Raw genomic sequence first — 24,343 nt, 5'->3', positions numbered from 1 at the left:
TTTAACTTGAAGCTTACCAATATCAGTTTTTACAATGTAAATGTTATAAGTGTTTAGCGGTTGTATAATGTTGATAACCCTCCCAATCAAATCTCCATCTACTTTAACTAAATCGTTTATATGAATTGGTGACAGAAAAGCCATGATTGTTCATTTATTATATATTTCATTGTTTGTTAAAATATATAATTTTATGTATATGTAAAAAAAATAATTACACACACACACACACCGTGAATGTTCGTATCGTAACAAAATATGTATAGTTTGTAGTAATAGTTTGACAGATGAATGAACAAAATGTAGTCCCGGCAGTATGTAATTGCCAATAAAATCTTGTCTTTATAAAGCCAGCCAATTAGTGACTGTAGAAGCAATCTGCAAACTGCACAGATTGAACAAATATTATCCCGTATATTTGAGCCCATATGGGTAATAAAGGTCAATATTGGAATATTTGCGAATGTCACTTACTACAGATCAATACTGAAATATTTGTGAATTTATACATATATTACACGTCAATATTGGAATATTTGTGAATGTACACATATATTACACATCAATATTAGAAATTTGTGAATGTTACTTACTACAGATCAGTAGTGAAACATTTCTGAATGTACACATATATCACACGTCAATATTGGAATATTTGCGAATGTACACATACATATATATTACAGGTCAATATTGGAATATTTGCGAATGTCATTTACTACAGATCAATACTGAAATATCTGTGAATGAACACATATATTACACGTCAATATTGGAATATTTGCGAATACACATTTTACATGTCAGTATTGAAATATTTCTGAACATACACGTACATGTATTACCGGTCAATATTGAAATATTTGGGAATGTACATGTAATACTCGAATATTGTTTAGTGTTAATAATAATTTGTTAGTGTATATTTATTTATTTATATATTTATTTATGTATGTATTTATTTTTCTTTGGTTTTAATTACTTTAGTAGTAGTATAATAATTACATTTATTTATTGTATATTCTATTTGACTTTTATATTTTGTATTTTATATTTTTGGCCAATCTTGTTGGTTGTTGTCTTACCTCTGGCAAGAGATTTGTGTTATTTGGTTTTGTACATATATTAAATGAAAATGGATGTGGTATTTTCAACACATAATTATAATACTAGGGACATTTAACCTGATCTATACTACATTGAACTTTAAGTGGATTTTAATCTAGTACCACTGAATCTGGGGACTACTTTAATTCTTAATAGCTGAGTTAATTTACTTAACCTGTTTCTGGAGAGACTTCTCCTGGGGATTAATACCAACCTCGGTGGCGTCGTGGTTAAGCCATCGGACATAAGACTGGTAGGTACAGGGTTCGCAGCCAGGTACCGGCTCGCACCCAGAGCGGGTTTTAACGACTGAGTAGGTGTAAAGCCACTACATCTTCTCTCTCACTAACCACTAACAATTAACAACTAACCCACTGTCCTGGACAGACAGTCCAGATAGCTGATGTGTGTGCCCAGGACAGCGTGTTTGAACCTTAATTGGATATAAGCACGAAAATAAGTTGAAATGAAATGAAATGGGGATTAATTACTGTGGTTAAGTTGTCTACCAAGAAAGCACGTACATATGCTTAGTTGTTTTGTCTTTTTTCGACTGCCCGGTTTACCTGAGACTACTTTAAAGGCACTCAATCACAGATTTAGTGGGCCTTATTTCTCTAAATATGGATTATAAATGACAATTACATTAATTTGGAATACCAAACCTCGCTATTGTATCACCCAAAACATTTTAATTAAACCACGACTGAGGGAATCCCATCACAACCTGTCAACGGCTTCATTTTAAAAAATTGGAACTCTTTTATGAGGAGTCTAAAACGTACGCAAAACCGTGTATTGATGAGGCTATATATATGACAGCCGTGTAAAGTACCTTTGAATTTTATATACAGTGCACGACCTCCGTGTATAGAGACTTTAAAATAATTTAAAATATATTATTTCTTGACACAAAAAACAACAACAAACAAACAAAACACAAAAACAAACAAACGGCGAATACGCTGAAATGAAACAATAAATATTTGGAACATAAACTCACGATTTTTGTTTATTACTATTTGTTTTATTTATTTATTTGGTTTATTTATTTTAAAAAAAAACCTGTATTAGTGTGTGGAGGTTTTGTTTGCTTTAGGGGTTTTTTACGGAGCTATCGTACACAGGACCACTACGGGCTCGTGTTCAGGAATTTTAGCAAGGGGTTCTAGACTGAGATGAGCAACGTTTACAGGGGGTGACACGCTCACCCGGACAATTATCGGGGTAAAAAACCCCAGAAAACAAAATTTGCTTAAACGGGGATTGAGAGGTGAGCGAGGGTTATTTTGTTGTTTAATTTGTTGTTGGTTTTTTGTTTGTTTGTTGTTGTTTTGGGGGGTTTTTTTACGGAGCTCCTTACACCGTACCACTGCAGACGATCTTAGCATGGGGAGGGGGGTCTACACGGAGGCGAGCGGAGTTTACGGTGAGGAGTTGAGACATGTTCCCCGAAAAATGTATCACAAAAAAATTGCTTGTGCAAGGAGATGGGTATGTGCCTGCACCGACAAAAACACACAGTGGCACAATCATGTTTGCTTAATACACAACATAATGTCCTGCGTTACTAGAAAATGAAGCTTTGTCTATTTGTTTACTATATTAGTACGTTGATTACAATGTCATGTAAATAAAATTTACCTCATTGACCTCGTTAATGTACATCTAATTTGCAGTTATCAAATTTCGAACGTAAAAATATGGCTTGTGCCCCCCTCCGTATATATATTATCTGCAGGTATTTACAAATATACTCTTCAAAAAAAGTAGGGGAAATCTAATAAGAATTTACAATTGCCAAAATTGTAAGGTATATTAGCTGTGGGGAATGGTTTGTATAATAATAGTGAATTATTTGGGCAAACATTACAACCGGTAGTTCAGTATTACAGTAGGTTTTATGACCACCAAAGGTCTTGAAGGACGATTGGGGTCAGAAGTGAAATTTGAAAGTTGACGTTTTTTTTATCAGTAAATCGCAAATTCAAACAATAAAAATGACTAAAAACAAAACAATAACAACTGTATGATCAACAGAATGAAAAGGATTGACAGAAATAATGTTCCACAGTGATTAATGGACCTTCCTAGATGTCTGTGGTCAAAACGTATGTTCGGTCTAATAGTTGATATTAACATTAATATTTTAGATTCCCCTACTTTTTTGAAGAGTATATTATAGAGAGGTTTCTCAACTATACCGTTACTATACGGATAGTTTATTGGTCACCACTTCGAGTGTAGTTGGTGACGCACTAGCAATTTGCTCCCAGTTGTTTACGATTAAACGGCCTGCTATATGTAATACAGTTCGTGGCTAATATATAATTTAAAATAATAATGATAATAATAGGGGCCTAATACTTCTGAGAATGCTGCCATATTTAAGTCACTAACCGTACCGATCTGCAAAACTAGCTAAACGGTTAGTACTGTTACCGAATCACAGTTATTAATTATGCTTATCTGTAACAATAATGGCACATTGACTGTTCGAAAACAGGTAACACGTTTCCTTCCGACTGCGTCCCCCTGTTAGTTGGTGTACTGTCCGTAGTTGGTGTGTATTTATTTTCTTTTTCAGATAATCTCTCAGCAGCTGATAATTTTGTTTATTTATATGTATTCATTCATTCATTTATTCATATATTATTATTATTATTATTATTATTATTATTATAATACTGCAGAGGCAATATTACGCTATATTCATATACGGTAGCAGGGTAAAATGGGTATGTGCCATACTCAAATTTTATTGCAGATTTAATTTTTTAAATTAACCTTTTGACAAAATTAATGACTATTATTACTGTATGATTTTCATAACCCTAATCCTACACCAAACCCATTTTATTTCTGGAGGACCCCCCCCCCCCCCCCCCCCCCATCGGCTGTTGCATTCAGCAAACGCATTATAAATATTTAATTTCATAGCGCTATACTCAAAAATTTCTTTCTGGTAGAAACACTGGGTAGGTGTTTATGGAAAACGTACACAAACGGGTCCGCTAGATACATATAATATGATATTCAACCCCCATCCCCCTGTTTGTACTTAGTATGTATTCCGCCTGTTCCAAGAGGTTCGGTAATATAGGGATCAATCAAATACTTATTTAGCGCCTATATACATTTTTGCTGTGTTTATAGGCAGCCCTCGTTATATTAGCGGAAGCCATATACACGGCTGTCGTATACCATCGACGTCCAAAACTGCGTTCACCTAACGACAAAAACGCGAATACGATATTTACGGAAATACTATTCTACATTTTTCAGCTACGATACGTGAAACAAAATAGATTTCAATCAATTAACGTAAAAAATCAACAACGTGGACGTAAAACACAATCTAATTAAAATTAGCTCCACTATTACATGTGGATCTAACACCAGCCAGTTGGAGCTCATGTCCACCAATCAAAACCTTACTTGCAGAATCCTGCCAGTGATTTAAAACTAACAACACTGCGTAGTCCCCAATGACCAGGTAACATTTCGTCTGTAAATAATAATTTAAATATTGACCAATCACACTTCGCCTTTTATAACGTTATTTGGGAGCATACAAATTCTAAAAATATCAGGCGAGTCTATTTTAGTGGCCGCAGTACAGCGAACCATACCAATACGTACAGGGTGGCTTATCAGTCTTCAATTTTACATTAAAAATTATTTATTTATTTATAAAACCCCCCAACTAAATCAGTCTTCAGTTTTACATTACAAATTATTTATTTTATAAAATAAAACATGTTTTAAGGCATTCGTAATTCACACGAAACATGTCGTATACCCTCAGGATAATTCGGAATGTTTTCAATTTATTTTTAAATCACTGGCAGCATTCTGCAAGTAAGGTTTTGATTGGTGGACATGAGCTCCAACTGGCTGGTGTTAGATCCACATGTAATAGTGGAGCTAATTTTAATTAGATTGCGTAAAACAAATCCACTCTAGTAAATAAAAGTGAAACACCCTCCGGTAAACAGAAACGAATGCGACGTTTCTAACAGCGTTCAGGCGCATGCGTTTTCAAAAAGTATCGAACATCGCATGTACGGTTCGTCATTTTTCATTTTTAAGGCCACTACATGAAAAAATATATGTTTCTTAACTATGCACAGTTGACGAACTCTTTGTTTAATATTTTTTTGAAGGAAAAATTCAATTTGTCAAGCGTTCTGGTCCAGTCCGCGTTTTACCAACACCCATCGCTAACACTTATTGTCAATTCTGATAGGCATTACGTTCATACCAGTGAATAGTTTGTAAAATATCATTTTATTTATAAATTGATTCTTAATTAATACAATTTATACACTAAATATTATTTACAATTGTTATCACTGGATTATGAATAGGCCTACTATTCACTACAGTAGAAGCACAAACATGTAGCATACATTTTGCAGATCGAATATAATATTATAATTGAAAACAAATTCTAACAACAGGGGTGTTAAACATCATAAAAATTAAATGCTTTGGCCCTGTTGGTCTTGCACGTGTGAAGTCATGTGACACGCACCGAATGTTAACTCATCTTTCTTCAATTTCTACGAGTCAAGTGGACCCGATGTCGGTAATTTTAAGGAATAAACAAAAACGACTTAGTAAAATTAATGGTTTTAGGAGTTTGTAAAGTTTTGTATTTAGATACTTACTTGTTTGAACTTTATTGTTAATGAAAATGTTCTAGAACTGAAGAAAAAAACCTCACAAATGAACGACAAGCAGACGACAACAAATCGGATGTTAAGTGCGCGAACCGTGCACGAGGAAATAAAGTGAACGGAGTTGGAAGCATAACGCATTTGGGGACGTTGACGATATATAGATAGCCACTATATCGTCTTGGTGTTATGACGCGGTATGTATTTTGGCGCGCTATCTTTAAATAGCAATTGTGCGTCATCAAAGATCAAAGAAAAACTATGACGTCAAATGCAGACGTTTTTGTTGACGGAATTACTTTTTTATTGATAAAAATAAAGCAATATTTACAATTTGCCAGTTTGCGGTAAGTATTAACAATTAAAAATACCATGTAATTAAAAGTACTATTTTCCGTAAGGCACTTTTTTAACATACATAAACATCTCTGTATCTCCCAAATTTCACAATTAGTCCAGTCAAATTAAGGTTTGACCCGCAACTAATTGCAACAGTAATAATTTGTACGAGAAATTACTCAAAAAGTGTTTAGAAACAACATATAAATAATATCGGAAAATATCGGTGGGGGAACATGCTTAATTTTGAGACCAAACTTTGTCCATAAAACTATATTTAAAATATAACATCATGGGGCTTCGTACACATCACGGGAGATAATAACGTTTTGTCCTTCACATTAAATTGTTGACATTTTTAGTGCTATAAAAGATAATTTTACTAAGTTAATCTTCTGAAAGCTTTTGTTGAGAATATAAAACTTTAATGTGATAAATTAAGTTCAAATGTGTTTATTTTACATCAGAAAATAAAGTTTCATGGCGCATGCTTTCAAATTCGTTTGCGTCGTCACTGCGGTTTGTTTACATTCTAAAAACTTTCTATTTATGATAATTTTGAATAATCGATCCAATTATTCAATTCTGACATCAACAATTGTGTACTGATAGCAAATATTTAATAAAAAATATTACGGAAAACGCAATTTTCTTCTGCTGTTTAATAAATATCGTAACATTGCTCTTTCACATTTTTTAAAAGTATGGAAGCCCATATGGATCCATTGCAAATAGAGTGTATTTGTTTACAATGTATTCGTTAGAGACAAAATTACAAATATTTTTTCTCCATGAGTATGTGAAATAGAAAAATAGCTCAATAAAATTTGCTATAAAAAGATTTTATATATATATATATATATATATATATATATATATATATATATATATATACTGTCAATAATATAATGTTGCAAATATGTGAAAATGTATTATTTATATTTGTGTATATTTTGTCAGACAAATTTCTTTTGTGGCTTTGATGCATGTTTTGTTTGTTACATTTTTATTGTTAGTGTTAAGTTTGGGTCATTGACTTATTTTTTTGACTCGTTTCTTTTTTATTTTAATTTCTGGAAATATTTTTATTCTGCGTATGATTCTACTTACTTCGGCTTGTTCCATTTTAATTTTTATTTGATTCCACAACTTACACTTTTCACCGTTTAATTTAATTTATTATAATATTAAACCTTGCCTTCACATTCTTCAGAGTTTGTTTTTCTTGCTTATACACTGGATATAGTACAGATCTGGTATTTATTATTTATTATAGTAAATATCTCCTCTACACAAAATTTACGTGTGCTTCTGAAAACAATATTCCATGTAAAGGAGTCTCAACTGTCAGTATTGTCTGTTGGTCAAGCAATACTATAGGTATCTAGTCCTCGGTTACATTAGCACCGTTACTGATTTGATTTGTCATTCAACTTCACCATCAATTTGTGTCCAAATGTTTTATCGATATAGCCTTGAAACTAGTGCTTCTGTCTCCCAAGGAACTGATATACTTGGTTTTGTGCCTAGCAGCTTTGTACAGTGTGTTGCAGACCACAATTCGTGTACACTTGATAGAAAGAACACCTTCGACAGAATTGGAATAATAATGTGTTACACCCGGATCCACAAGACGAAGACTTGTGTCTCAAAACGAATTAATAACTCTTGGAGAAAACTGAAATGCCTGCATACACGCCAACGTCAAATAGTATGTCAGCTATGAAATTTCATAAACTGAAGCATCTTACAACAGTAGGTCATATCTTGTGAGTTCGCCACTCACGTTACACATGCCAAGATGGTCGGGACGTACGCAGATGTGTCAGAATGGTTTACACCCAGGACAATCATCTGTGACGTTCGTACCGACGATCGACATGAATGCTAACGACCCTTCCTGTATTTACTCAATAATGGTCTTTGTATCTAATCATTCCTGGCGAGAGGGATCAACATCAGTATATTAACCTTTGATCAGCCATTGTACTGGGAAGCAAACGCTATCATCAGTAATGAACCTCTGAAAAGTCCCCTCTGATCTATTGCCGTGTGATTGGAAGGGTTACATACAGAAAGGAGTTTTATTGGCTGCATTGGCCATATAATGAGTGGTTTGGGTCTCCAGCAGATTATACAGAAAGAATATGCATTTATTACAGTCAATCATGTACATGTACCAAGAGGAAATACAGTAAAAGTACAATTTGTTATTGATACTGCCATACAAGATTTGCTTGTCTCTCGAACGTTTAAAATTACATTGCCCTATACTGAACTGGGTGACGAGTGCAGTCACCAGAGTAGTGAAGATGAAACCATAGCTGGTTACACATTTGACATTTCAAACGTATATATCGAAATGCATGCCCAGGCAGAAGATGTGAGGGTAGATGAGTAAAAGAATACCATAGAAGAACTATTTTGAAGAAGGCAGCTGTTTCGATCTTACTCATAAGATGCAAGATCTGGAAAAAGACAGCCTTGGAGTATATTTTGGTCTGGATTTATCTCCCATGATAATCATTGTTCAACAATGCATGCTGCCGGTGATGCCGATAAGGTGATTTTCAAAGCAGCTGGTGCATGCATGCAGCTGGTCACTTATTAGTGAAGACACAAACCTTCTTATCGTCTTGTACTGCTATGCGGCTATTAAATCAAGGAAACTATACTTTTAGACTAACAATATAAACCAAAGTGTGGGATATCTAGAAAATGAAGATGGTGCTTGGGAAAACAATGTGTAGATAGCCAGCCCTCATTAGCCGAGGCTATGTGCACGGCCGTCGTGTATATATCGTCACCTCTGCGTTAAATGACATAGATGGTGGCTTCCAATGCCGTTGTATTTATGGAATTAATATTTGTATGCAATTTTTAGCATGATGTGTGTAAAGTAGTAGACTAATCCTGAGCGCAAAAAGATCCTTGTGAAGTGCAGCTTCGGTCAAGTACAAAAAAGCGGTCATTAGTACAAATCAAAATATAAGAAGCTATCAGAACGGTCAGAAACTGTTAAACCGGCCTTGCATTATTATATTATAGATTACACAAATGCACAAAGAGGGACAATGCAATAACATATACACACACAAAACAGTTGACAATGATTTAAAATAGTATATGTTCACAGTGTTCGAATTTAAAAGTTCACAAATATGTATATAAATGACCTGAATAACAAACAACATGCCATCAATAGCTCTAAAATAATTTATTCATACATATTATTACAATTTAGATCACTTTTAGTTCATAATTTTTTCAAAAAATAGTTTTAAAACAAACATTTTAATGTAAAGATATGAAAAATTGTGGATTTGCCGAAGGGGAGATAATTATGGCGATATTGTGACGTCTAGATTAACAAATTTTACAAAATTATATTTTACAAAAAAGCACAGTCTGTTATCTTTAAGATGATAGATAATTTAAGAAAATATATCAATTAATAATAAAGTTATGGTGGAAAATGTATCCCTACCCCTAATAAAACACACCAATATTTTTCATATGGGTCATATACATACAATTTTATGCATTTCCCCCCTCGACTACGCCTTGATATTTTTAATATGTTGTAGATGAGATATTTCAGATTTAAAAAACATTAAAATTAATTCTGTTGCAATTATTTGTGGGTTAACCACTTTTTTTTTTTTTAGCTAATTTGACTGGACTAAATTAATTTTACTCACCTGCAGCACGAAATATTGTCGTCTGCTACTAATGAAATAAACACAAGACAATTAGGCCACCCCTACCTCAATCTATTTCTATGGACGTCCGAATGAGTCCCCTGTCCTTGTTATACATGCACTGCATACGATTATATTGGGTCAGGATTAAACAACGTTCAAGTGTATATTACATCTTGAAATAATATCTATTTCACATGAAATGTAAAGTGGACATTGTTTTGAATAATAGTAATAATAAACAAACAAATGGCTGTCAGATTTACTCCCACCCTATCAATGTACAAATAGTGACTGTTTGCACTGGGCTATATGGTTTACATGTGACAATCTGGTTAAAATATGGTTTAATTGTGTTATTTTTGACATGTGTTATTAATATGGAATTTATGGACCACCACACATCGTTTCCAGTTGTTTGGAGTTGTTTTTTTTCTTGAATATTGGTCATTCACAAGTTATCTGGATGTTCCGCGTCAAAATACATACCGCATCAAACGGGTTATATTACAGTATGCACGTGTAAGCTAAAACTAAAACTAAAAAATCTTACTATATATTGAATTTAATGTTTATATTTTAATAATATATATACATTAGGTTATGTCTCTGTAAATAATACCGGCCTCGGTGGCGTCGTAATTAGGCCATCGGTCTACAGGCTGGTAGGTACTGGGTTCGTACCCCAGTCGAAGCATGGGATTTTTAATCCAGATACCGACTCCAAACCCTGAGTGAGTGCTCCGCAAGGCTCAGTGGGTAGGTGTAAACCACTTGCACCGACCATCTGGACATATATGAACAGTTTTTATTATACATCATTGTTCCTTTAACGAACTGCTCCAAAACTGTTACATATGATGCAAAACATACACATATTTACACCAGGTATGCAAATGATATATGACCAGCACTTCTTCGATCCAATGCTAAAGAAGGTGACCATACATCAAACACAAAATAATAATTATACCCATATATCTGCATGTAAACTTATATATCAGTAAAATATGCTTGTTGTCAGTACCTCTTCGGCCCAATGCCTAAGAAGATACTGAAGGTTACTGTTTTAATGCTGAGTTGTTGCTTACTTATGATATATATATATATATATATATATATATACTCTTCAAAAAAAGAAACGCAAAAGGGTACAAATGGGTTATAACTCCGATTTTATGTTTCCTACCGGTTCATGCTTTGTGAATATAAGGTCATTGCATGTCCCAAACACATTCCCACGGTTACATTCGATAAAACGCAGCTACTGTACAATAAAGTTCCAAAATGTGAATATTCGCAAAAACGCAGCCACGTGCAAACCATGTCACCACTGCACGTGCGTTGTCTGCACGTGAAACATGAACACCGACAGTATAAAAGTGCAGGGTGTTCGCTTGCCTGGCCTCTATATCTGGCCGACAGTTGACAATCCAGGACATGCCACGTCTCAGTGAACCGCAGAGAAACAATGCCATCGGCCGACTAGACGCAGGCGAATCCAGAACGGCCGTTGCCAGGGCATTCCATGTGTCCCCAAGCACCATCTCCAGACTGTGGGACCGTTACCAGCAACATGGATCAACACGTGACCTCCCTAGATCCGGTCGACCACGGGTCACTACCCCCGGGCAGGACCGCTACATCCGGGTACGCCACCTTCGGGAACGATTGACTACTGCCACCTCCACAGCCGCAGCAATACCAGGTTTGCGCAGGATATCCGACCAGACCGTACGGAACCGCCTACGTGAGGTAGGAATTCGTGCCAGACGTCCAGTTCGAGGTGTCATCTTAACACCACAACACCGTCGACTCCGACTGCAGTGGTGCCAGATTCATCGACAATGGCCTCAACTGCGATGGAGACAGGTGTGGTTCAGTGACGAGTCCCGATTTCTGCTCCGACGTCATGATGGAAGATGTCGCGTGTATAGGCGTCGTGGTGAACGTTATGCGGCAAACTGCGTGCAGGAAGTGGACAGATTCGGCGGGGGTAGTGTCATGGTGTGGGCAGCCATCTCACACACTGGCAGAACTGACCTAGTCCACGTGCAGGGCAACCTGAATGCACAGGGCTACATTGACCAGATCCTCCGGCCACACATCGTTCCAGTTATGGCCAACGCCAACGCAGTGTTCCAACATGACAACGCCAGGCCTCACACAGCACGTCTCACAACGGCTTTCCTACAGAACAACAACATTAATGTCCTTCCTTGGCCATCGATATCACCGGATTTGAACCCAATTGAGCATCTATGGGACGAGTTGGACCGACGCCTCCGACAGCGACAACCACAGCCCCAGACCCTGCCCGAGCTGGCAGCAGCCTTGCAGGCCGAGTGGGCCACCATCCCCCGGGACGTCATCCGTACTCTGGTTGCTTCAATGGGCAGGCGGTGCCAGGCAGTTGTCAACACACGCGGAGGCCACACCCGGTATTGACTCCAGATGACCTTGATCTTGGTGGTGTGTCCTATCACTTACTCACAATGGACTAGAGTGAATTGTGAACAATCCTGCAACATTTGGTAATTATCGGACTCACCATTCAATAATTAAATCAATTCTCCAAATGTTACGACAATGTGGTTTTGCGTTTCTTCTTTTGAAGAGTATATATATACACACATACACACAAACATATATATATATATATATGTTTTAGTTTTTATCCCGATACATCATAAAGTAAAGTTTGTTTTATTTAACGACGCCGCTAGAGCACATTGATTTTTTATCTTATCATCGGCTATTGGACGTCATACATATGGTCATTCTGACACTGTTTTTAGAGGAAACCCGCTGTCGCCACATAGGCTACTCTTTTTACGACAGGCAGCAAGGGATCTTTTATTTGCGCTTCCCACAGGCAGGATAGCACAAACCATGGCCTTTGTTGAACCAGTTATGGATCACTGGTCGGTTCAAGTGGTTTACACCTACCCATTGAGCCTTGCGGTGCACTCACTCAGGGTTTGGAATCGGTATCTCGATTAAAAATCCCATGTCTCGACTGGGATCCGAACCCAGTACCTACCAGCCTGTAGACCGATGGCCTGCCACGACGCCACCGAGGCCGGTACATCATAAAGAGTTGGTAGACGAATATATCACTTGAAAGCTAAAGACTGCCAACGACCCATATTTTGAATATCTTCATCTGATATTCCTTTGGTGGCAGCCCAACTAGCTGCGCCAATTCTGAAACTGTGGGATTTATAAAGGTTTGTTGAAAAACCTGCCCACGCCAAGGAGTGTTTCATGCAGGAAGAAAAGTACTGATACGAAAGAGGAATGCCTCCTATAAAACAAAAGAGGGAGCCAGGCTGTATTCCCCGTACTTTGATAAAATTGTAAAGGCAAAGCACTGGACAAGTACTTTAATACTGTTCCTTGGTTTGTAGTGATAATATTATTGGCCGGATGTTGTAATGACCTTTAAAGGAACGAAATGTCAATTCTAAACGTACAGTTTGACCAGCCTCGTTCTGAAGAAAAAAATGAATATCTTTAAGATGAGGAACATTTGACATAGACTTATTTTGAGTAATTTCACCTACTCGCAAGAATGCATGAAATGCCAGAAGGTACATACTCTTAAGCATTATTTGTTGGTATGCAGAAGGGGCAGTAAATGGTAACGACTGTAAGTTTCCCCAAAATAAATGGTGTAATTGGTAACCTTCTGTTTGACCGCGAAATACTTTGTTGGATCGAAGTTAATAATTTCTTAATCAAAAAGCAGTGGGATGGGTTTTCAAACCCAGCCAAACAGTTCACATAACCTATAGCAGCCACATAGCTATGTGTAGTTGCAGCAGCCATACCTTTATTACACATATAAGTAATGAAAAAAGCCAAACTGTCAATAGTAGTAGGAAGTTAATGAGCAACATGAAAAACGTCTTGCATAAACTGTTGCAAAAGTGTAAAGCTCTTTTATAAAGTTGCCTAGTTTGTGGGCCAATGACATCTTGCAACAACCGTTCCAACGCAGCTGTCAAATGTGGAACAGTGGGGGGTGGGATAGGTGTTGGTGTGTGTTCCATTTGAGGTACTAGCTGGTGGAACTTATCGACCTGCAAACGAGACAAATGATCAGCTAAAACATTGCATTTTCTTGGTTAAGTGTTGAGCTTTGAACAAAATATTAATTTGTAGAGATTTTGCTACTAACCTACGGACAAGTCTCATGATTATTCTGCCTTTGCTAGATTGTTTATTCAAGATATCAACCACTGCAGCATTGTCACTGTAAAACAAAATACGTGAATTTGCTAGTAACAGAGCCCACACTTCAGTTGCTAGAACAATGGGGAAAAGTTCCTTAATCGTTATATGCAGAGGGTGATATTGCTTGGGCCACTTATCACAAAACAATGAATGCCCAAACAGAGCCCCAAACCCACAGTTGCTGGCATCAGTATAAAAGTGCAGTCTTTCAGTACTGGACCACCTATCAGGCAAAAATAGGGAAATTCCGTTGAACGAATCAATGAAACATTTCGAAGTGCTTATGTCAGCTCTTGCTTCCTTATTCAGACGTATGTGGTAATGCGCTTTTACAACACCCCTTGTCAAATATATAAGCCTGTTTAAAAACGTTCTACCAGGTGCTATAACGTTGCACGTAAAATTGAGAAGCCCTATTAAAGACTGAAATTCCTTCAAAGTAACTTTTTGCCTCACAGAAAAATCATGTAAATGTTGTTTGATTTTCACCACTTTGTCATAGGGAAGTCTGGCTTTCATTTTGAGAGGATCTAGTTCAATTCCCAAAAATGTTATTGTGGTGCACGGTTCAACTGTTTTGATTGTTTTGATAGGAATATTTGTGATTGAACAAAATTGCAGAAAAGAATTTAAATCGTTTTTACACTTTGATGAATTTTGTTTGCCGATGAATTAGAAATCATCCAGAATGTGAACCATACCAGCTACCTTAAATTTGTTAACCATAATCCAGTGTTAGGCTGTACTAAATGCCTCGAAAAGCTTACATGAAACTGAACAACCCATTGGTAAAACTTTATCAAAGTAGTATAGCCCATCAACCTTTATACCCAAAAATTCGTAATCAGTGGGAGGTATAGGCATTATCCGAAAGGCTGATTCAATATCAGTTTTGGCTAACAAAGCACCAGGCCCAAAATAATGAATCAAATGAATAGCATTATCTATGTTTTGATATTGTACAAACGTGTGTTCCAGGGTTCTAAATTTAATTACATTTGGTATAATAACATAGTATAGCTTTAGTAATCTTTTTCGTTCCTTGTTAAATTTATCACAAATAAAAATATAATGAAACTCATCTCCGATATCACCTATATTACATAATGTACATGTTCTATCTTCTTTTGGAACATTGGACCACCTGCCCTTTTCAATTGGTAAGACATGATTAGATATAGGAAATCGGAGAAAAGTGGTATAATTTTTCCTGTTAAGTATATTAAAGTAACTTTCAAATTCTATTTTCTCTTTAAAAAGCAGGTATGTAGAACATTTCCCTGATTCAGTAATACTGTTGTGCCAGTTCTGAGTATATTAGTCTTCTAGTCGTAGCTTAATGGTTCGTTTTAGACATGGAACAGATATAAAATGCTGTGCATTATTATAACCGAGTCTGTAAAATATATCTTGCATATGTACAATCCATTTATATTCTGTGCCATATTGAATAAAGTCATAAAACATTAGTTTGTAAATACACAAGGATAATTTTGTACTTCTACCTGTTAAAAGTCTAGCCCAAAAACAAACCATTCTGCAAAATACAATCAGGTAAAGGGGTTTTCTTCCAAATTCACCATATAACATATTTATAGGAGTATTCTTTCGAACTGGAGCTAGATATTTTAAAAATTGAATATGAAGTTTTTCTATATTATCGAGATTGGCAAAACCCCATATCTCGCACCCATACAACAAAATAGGTACAACAACTGAGTCGGACAATTGGATTCGGTATTCTATAGACAAACAAAATTCATTACATTTTCTTAATATATAAAACATAGTTTTCTGAGCCTGTTCAAATAAGGCTTTCTGACATAAGTTAAATTTATTTGTTTTATGAAGCCAAATGCCGAACGTCGTCTATAAACCATTTACTTCTATAGTCCTTTTTGTTTCCACCGAATATAACCACTTTAGTTTTTGTTATGTTGATTTCAAGTTTCCAAGTTTTGCAATAGTCCTTGTATGCGTTTAATAGTTGTTGAAGATCTTCAGATTATGTTGCTAGTAGGGCGGTATCATCAGCATAGGCTACATCATAGTTAGTAAGTTAAGACCATGATCAGAGTATATATCTATCTTATACGCAGTAATTGACACACCTTCACACTTAGCTGCTTTCAAAAAGTCCTCCAAGTCATTTAAATATAAAGAAAATAAAAGTGGAGACAAATTTTCGCCTCAAGTGTCTAACGTCAATCTTGCATTGAAAAAATGTCGATAAGTAACCATCTTTTTTGACACAGGATTTTATGTTATTATACATATTGTGAATTATTCTTTAAAAAAAGTTTCCATCTATATTATTATTTAACAATTTGGATCACAATCCCACTCTCCAAATTTTGTCGAAAGCTTTTTTTAAGTCAATAAACGCACAGTAGAGCTTCTTTCTTCTTTTTAGTAGTTCTATAATACCATTAATGCAAAATATATGATCAATGGTAGAGTATCCTTTCCTAAATCCTGCTTGAGCCTCAGTAAGGATATTGTTTTGTTCAATGTACACAGTCAGCCTATTATTTAAAATATTTGTAAATAACTTGCTTAAACAACACAATAATGTTATTGGTCGGTAATTTTCTACATTTTCTCTGTCTCCTTTCTTTTTATATATGGTTTTAATAATCCCCAGGGACCATTCTTCTGGAAAAACACCACTGTTAAGAATACTGTTAACTAGTATTACATATAATGTAAAAAAAACTACCAATAGTAGGCCTGCCGCTTTGTTCGTTTTCAACTCCTTGACTGCTTTGAGAACCTCCTCTCTGGTTCAAGAAAGTACTCCCGTCACGTGACGCTGCAATCGCGTCGACATCACACTCCGCTTCTTCGTAGCAGTCTACAGTAATACCTCAAACAAATTGCAAAAGAAATAAAGTCATTTGTAATAAACAGATCTTGTATGTATATGAAACATATCAAAATTCGAAAAAAATCGAAAGAGGGGAAAATGTTGAATTTTGTTGTTTTTGTATTGCATATTGCCTATTATAGATATGACCTGTGCGAGCCACCGTAGACACAAATAGTACTCTAAGGGGAGGTAATTTGATTGTTGACTAGCAGACGACGCTCATTTCCTGTGCCTTGTTATCGTTGGTAAGTTCAACAATACATAAAATCAGTTAAATTTTTATTCTATTCGATTAATCTATGTTTTAAGAATACAATCAATCCATTGATAAGCGATTAACCCATCATTATTTCAAGTCATTTGATTTTGGCCGGTATTTCGGTATTTGTCACCGATTAGGGCATATATACCCAAAACTCGGGTAAATAAAATAATTATATAGAAATGATAGTTAATGAATATCAATTAATTTTACTATTAAAAACCGTTAATCGAAAAACATGTCTATAACAATTATCAGTGTGGCCATTCTACGTCACACAACAACGTAGTGACGTCATTTTTTCCACTGTAATCGACTGAATTTTAATTACAATTTTGTTAATATCTCACCAAATACTTCTTCAAATTAGATGAAATAAAGCCTATAGAACATTAGATATATTCAGGGTTTTTCCGCCATGTTTCCCTCGAGTGTATGTATTGCAGTTTTTAAGATTATCTCAAAACAGTTTTCATAACTGTCGAATGCATCAGTTTGTTCAGAGAAAAAAAGTATGGAAGCCCGTATTGAGCATTTTTGTAATTTGCGTACATGGTTTGAATTTTTTTTATTACTGCTATATTGTCAAGCAACACAATTTCTAAAGAGTGCTGATATTTATTTTTACTTAAAGATATTTTGCTTATATCCTTATTTCCTTACTTTGTTTTTATGCTTCCTTGCTTTATCTTCCCGTGTAATTTTATTAAAATACTTTACATAATCTGCTTCAGTCTGTTATTTAAACATACATATTTTACATGTTCCTTTTAAATTTATTCCAGGTCGTAATGGAAGCATGTGTGTTCTGCATGAAATCCATATCAGATAATGGCAAACCAACATGTCGGTTACAAAAAAAGGGTAGTGAGACGATTAATCAAGTGAGTGAACTGAGAGGCGATTCAATCAAAGCTGTACCCGGTCAACTAGTTCACAAAGACTGTCGCAGAGATTACGTAAATCCAAATGCATCTGCAAACTCAAAGGAGGCTGGCTCTACTACCCCTTCTGCCTCTAGAACCCTGCGTTCAACAACACCAGAGTTCAGCTTCAAGGACAACTGTCTGTATTGTTGACAGCATGCGAAGTTGAATGGTAAAAAAAGAGGTCATGACGTTTATCCAGTTAAGACGATCGAATTTAAAACAACCTTGAAAGAAACATGTGAATCAAGGAATGACGAATGGGCGGCAGAAGTACTTGGCAGACTCAATATCGCCCCCTCCGATCTTCATGCGGCGGATGCCGTATACCATCATCAGTGCAATATAAACTTCTCGACAAAAAAGCAGATGCCAAAGTCACAGAAGACAGATGACACAAGAATATCGGGGACTCCTGGACGACCTAAGAAATCCAAAACAGAACAAGCTTTTCTCCAAGTGGTTAAAAGTATTGAGGAAAGGGATGCAGATCAAGTGACTGTGAATGATTTGGTGAGAGAAATGGAACAGATATGCAGAGAAGAAGTGTTCAGCACAGTGTACATGAAGAAGAGACTGCTTGGTTATTTTGGTTCCTCTATTATCGTTACCAATATCAATGGCCAACCCAATGTTGTGACATTCAAACAAAATGCATCAGAGATACTACACACATTTTATGAACAATCAAAGAAAGAGGATCCAGACGAACAGAAGAAAAACATCATTCGCACTGCAGCAAAGCTGATAAAAGCTGACATCAAATCCATTTCTCCTACTTTCAAGTTGGAATACCCTTCAGCAGATTTTATTTCTTCCTTCAACAAAATAAAGATTTCGTTCCAGAAGCCCTTCAGATGTTCCTAACTGAGATTTTTGGACAAGCTGATTCATCTATCAAAGTAGCATCCATTGGACAAGCTATTATCCAGGCATGCAGACCAAGAACATTGATTGCTCCCCTCCAAATTGGCCTTGGCGTGCAGATGCACTACCAGTTTTCGTCTAGATTTCTTGTAGAGACACTGAACTCTTTGGGATTTTCATCTTCATACATTGAGGTACAGAAATTTGAAATGAATGCTGCTGTGGCTCGTGGTAATGATGATACATTAATAAATGACAACAGAACAGGCTCCTTCATCCAATATGTTGCGGACAACGTGGACCACAACATCCGGACGTTAGATGGACACGGGACATTTCATGGCATGGGCATCATACAAACAGTTACTCCTGGATCGTCAAAAAGGAAACCTGTTCTCCGTGGATCTCCTACACTTCAAAAGATAACAGACTTAGCTCGGATCAACATACATCCCTACACAATAACACGTTGTCCAAACTGAAGTACGAAATCCTTACAGATTTTCTACCTGCTCATAATGACGAGATATGGAAAATTGACCTTCTCTCCAGATGCTCTTGGCCACACGAAAACCTATACCCCAGCTGGTCTGCTACGATGCACAGAGTACTTGTTGGAGATTATCCTGGGAAGTCTTCAGTGTTTTTTCTGTCATTCATAGATATGAATCCACTCAACCCTCCACTTTGTCTGCAAAGAAGCACATAGAAATAATGTCAGCCCTATGCTAACCTTCGTTCAACCGTTGTATTGGAAAGCAAAGACCATAATACAGAACGAACCAACTGCCAGTCGTCTAAAGTCAATCATCTTGCGACTTGGTGGGTTTCATGCAGAGATGAGCTACGTTGGAAGCATCGGTCACCTGATGGCTGGGTCTGGATTTTCAGAACTTCTGGAAACAGTATATGCCCTGACAGCAGTATCACACATGCTTACGGGAAAAGCAGTCGCCAGAGCGGTGCGTGGATATTTCCTCGTCGACAGTGCACTGACTGCTAACATCTTGTCAAAGATATATGGTACAACTATTCCTGGAAATGCAGAAACGATCAATGAAGCAGACGAAACAATACCACACAGCTCAAAAGATGGAACCATGGAAAACGAATTATCCGAGGCATTGAATCTCTTCGATTCACTCTTGAAAGGTACATCGTCTACTCAGGAAGTTTGTGCTAGTCCCATCATCGGCATCATCAAATCAAGAATAGACGAATTCAGGACCTCACACAAAGATTTCAGAACTTCAAAGTTATGGTTCCAGTTCATGGACATGGTGGAAGTCCTCAGAAATTTCATCCGAGCTGAAAGAACAGGTGACTGGAAACTCCACATGCAATCACTGAAGCAGATGTTGCCATATCTCGCGGCGGCTGGGCACAATCTGTACGTCAAATCTGTCAGAATCTATCTACAAGATATGAACACTCTCCCACAAACTCACCCGGAAATATACTCTTTCCTTCAACAAGGATATCATGTCATCAGAAGATCTGATAAGTTCTGGTGTGGCCTTTCATCAGATTTAGCGATAGAACAGATCCTTATGAGGAGCATCAAAGCAGCAGGTGGTCTTACAAGAGGCAGAGGCATGACAGAAAGTCAGAGAGCGGAATGGATATTGTTGATGCCAGATTGCGCAGAACTCAACCTTGCTCTCCAGGAGTTAACATCATTGAATTTCCGGACCAGTGATCAGCACAAGGAAGAGGGTGATTCGAGGAGGAAACGTGACTCCACAGACATTGGGACACTAGCCTCCTTCACTGCCGCCCGTGGTCCATACATCGAGGAACCAAACCTTAGGAACATTGAAACGGGCGTTACAGCAGACCCTAAGGCAAATGTAGACATCGCCAAAGAAGTTGGATTGAGAATACTAGATTCAATGAATGATGTCAGTGTTGGTGACTTCACGTTTAAAAGAAAGAAACAAGCCATTCCAATGAACGAAAAATCCCCTTTCAAGTTGAGAGATGACAGTATCCCAATAGACCCTCAGCTGTTGTTTCAAAGGTTCATGGCTGCTGCAGACAACATCTACGATGATAAATCAGAGATATTTACATACGAGTTGTGTAGCTTCCCAAGTTCGATGTTTGAATCCTCGGGAATGATGAGAATGGCACAGAAGTCGGCACTGTTAGATGCGATATGGAACTCGGGGGACTGTGTGGCACAAGACATTACGGGAGATGGATTCCGATATGTCATCGATGGAGGATCCCTTCTACATCGGATACAATGGCAAAATGGATCAACATTTGGGGAGATCTGTCAGAGGTACATCGACTGTGTCAGGCACACTCACACCGATTCTGTCGTGGTATTTGATGGCTACAATTCTGGTCCACAAAAGATGCAATGCACCTCAGACGATCGCGAGGAATCATTGGTACTCATGTGAGTTTCACGAAAAACACCCCTTTCAGGAACAAGAAAGACATGTTCCTTGCAAACCAAACGAACAAAGATAATTTCATCAACCTGTTGAGTCAAAAGATGCGTGAAGCTGGAATTGAGACCAAAAAGGCAACGTCTGACGCTGATGTTCTAATTGCACGTTCTGCCGTTTCTTCAGCATTTTCAAAATCAACCATGTTGATAGGAGAAGACACAGATCTCCTGATACTTCTTCTCTTCCATATGGAGCTGTCTTTATCTCTGCCGCTATACTTCAGATCAGATCATGCTTCTAGAGGAAAACTGAAGGTGTGGGATTTGATGAAGACTAAAGCCGTTCTTGGACCCGAGTTATGTGAAGTCCTGCCAGTAATCTACGCAATAAGCGGCTGTGATACCACATCCAGATTGTTTGGCATTAGTAAAGCTGCAACACTAAAGAAGATATGAGATGACGAAGCATTGAAGTCACACGCACGGGTCTTTCTCGCGCAAAGTACGAAAGCACAGGTGGTTGAGTCTGGAGAGCATTTGATCTCTGCTCTGTACGGTGGTGACACACATGAAGGTCTGGACAATCTAAGATATTGGAAGTTCGCGCATCGTGTTCAAACAAACAAAACATGTGTGCAGATACATACGATACCGCTAACATCGGCTGCCGCTAGGTTCCATAGTATGAGGACATACCTTCAAGTGCAAACATGGGTGAATGAACCCAATCTAAACCCTTGTGAATGGGGATGGTCACTGGATGATGGAATGTTGTGGCCTACAAAGACAAATAAAGATGCAGCTCCTGCAAGCTTACTGCAAATCATCAGCTGCCACTGCAAAAGGAGTTGTGACACCAGGAGGTGTACATGTAGGAAGCATGGTCTGGAGTGCTCAATTGTCTGCAAGGACTGTAAAGGAAGTAGTTGCTGAAATTCACCTATGCAAATTGAGGACGAGACATAGTTCCATATTTCACAAATCAGATTTGAATGCATAATGACTATATACACACATGTATATAATTCCAAAGACTGAGACAAAATAAGCAGTAATTTTTTTGTATTATGTACTGTAGCTGGGGCTAAAATAAAAAGAACATACAGTATGTTAGTTCAGGAACATTGCCAGGGATATTTGAAAACGTTAATAAAATTAAAGTGAACTTGTCCCAAATTCAAATTTTGACCCGAGGTTTTCGAGTTTTCTTCTAAATTTTGCTTTCTTTTATGTATATTTGTCAAAAGTAATTTACAAATACTTAATTTGTGGTGATAGAAATGTAAATACTATCGTTAATACAAGAATTTCTTATAACAGCTATTGTGACCTTTGACCCCCAAAAATGACCTTTCCCCACTTTCCTGCTTTTTCGAATTTGTATGTGTGCTTAACTACAGCACATAGATTATGAAAATGCATAAAAAGTTTCTTTTGCAATTTGTTTGAGGTTGGGCTTATTTTTCTCGTAGACTGCTTAGACTATCGGTCAACTCATAACAGTCGTTAATAACTTTGAAATAATCATAAAACTCATCAAGAGAGGGACTTGTTCCGGACTCTTCTTTGTTTTTAATAATTTTAAAAAGTGATTTGGGATGAATTTTTTTATGGCTTTATTAATATTTTTCTCCAGTTTGCTTCTATGTTTAGCACTATGGACTTTAATAACGTGTTTGTAGTTTCGGCTTGCAGTTTTTAACTCGTCTTCACATCCAACTCATCAATTTTGGTTATCAGTTCAAAACGAATATGAGTCGGTCAGTGGATGGCAATTATCAATCATGTCATGTCATGTCATAGGGTTTTACGTGCACATTCAGAACAAGCTGTTGTAGCGCACGCCTGTCGTGGGCACAAGACAGGAAAGGTGGGGGGAGGGGAGAGGAAGGACCGCCTGCACTGGCAGGTGCAAGGGAGCACCAGCAGCCCGATCAAATCGGTAGCAGGCGGGTGGTGGTGGTGGTGGTGCTATGGAATTTGAATGGAGCAGTTAAATGCCAAAGACAAAAGGGTGCGCAATTTTGATTGAGGGAATTTGGCGCAATTTTGAACGGTCGGTCGAAAGATAAATGGCCGAGCTAATATAGTTTTTGATATTAGTGAATTGAGAGTAGCTCGTTAATTTTAGACCTCTACGATGCTGTGGTGTCTCCCTAGGCTGCCCATAGGGCAATTATCAATCAAGCTTTATTTCTTTATATAGGCCTATGAATAATACAAAGAACACAAGTCAGAATATTTAAATAAGAACATAATGTCACATAATGTTGTATATAATTTAGATGGTTTAATACTAATTAATAAAGCCATACTACTTATACTGAGGTAAAGGATCTGGAAAGTTCTGTTTGTCTGTGTAAAAACATTTCGCAACATCCCTGCCCAACTATTTGTAATATGTGAGCTGGGCAGTCTAGGAGGGAAAAAAAAAATTCCAATTAGGCCGGTAAAATTTTGACTGCATTTCTATTTTTGTGTATAATATATTCCTACGGGTTAAATTTGAGGGGCATTTTGTTAAGAAATGTAGGCTACTTCGTCCTCTACACCCTGATTACACAGACGGCATTACGATCTTTTCTCTCAACTTTCCTATATACCGTCCCGTTTCTATTTCTAATCTGTGAGCACATTTGGCCTTAATATGTTTGTATAGGCCTACTAGCAGTTGAAGTGATAAAAATTAAATTCAACCATTTGGCACTGGCAAGTATAAAATGATTGTTATTGTCCCTTAAGTTAGCATCAAAACTAAATACATTAATTAGTAAAAGGATATGCTATAAAAAGATAAGATTATATCTGTGTGTAAATAAATTAGTGCATTTAAAATATTTTAAAAGAAAAAAAAAATGCGTCGGCCGGGAGTCGAACCCGGATCGACTGCTTGGAAGGCAACCATGCTAACCGTTACACCACCGACGCTTCATGAAAGAAAATGATCAAC

General features: G+C 37.0%; 1 non-coding gene across 1 annotated transcript; it reads right to left on the bottom strand.

The window, feature by feature from the left end:
- Positions 1-24,249: 24,249 nt before the first annotated feature.
- Positions 24,250-24,321, bottom strand: Trnag-ucc. Its single transcript has one exon. It is a non-coding gene; the product is annotated as a tRNA-Gly (tRNA).
- Between the last annotated feature and the right edge of the window lie 22 nt (positions 24,322-24,343).

The sequence above is a fragment of the Gigantopelta aegis genome, chromosome 14 (assembly GCF_016097555.1).
Source record: "Gigantopelta aegis isolate Gae_Host chromosome 14, Gae_host_genome, whole genome shotgun sequence".
In the NCBI taxonomy this organism is placed as follows: Eukaryota; Metazoa; Mollusca; class Gastropoda; order Neomphalida; family Peltospiridae; genus Gigantopelta; species Gigantopelta aegis.
The sequence above is the reverse complement of the archived record's forward strand: the minus strand, read 5'-3'. Positions and strand labels throughout refer to the sequence as shown.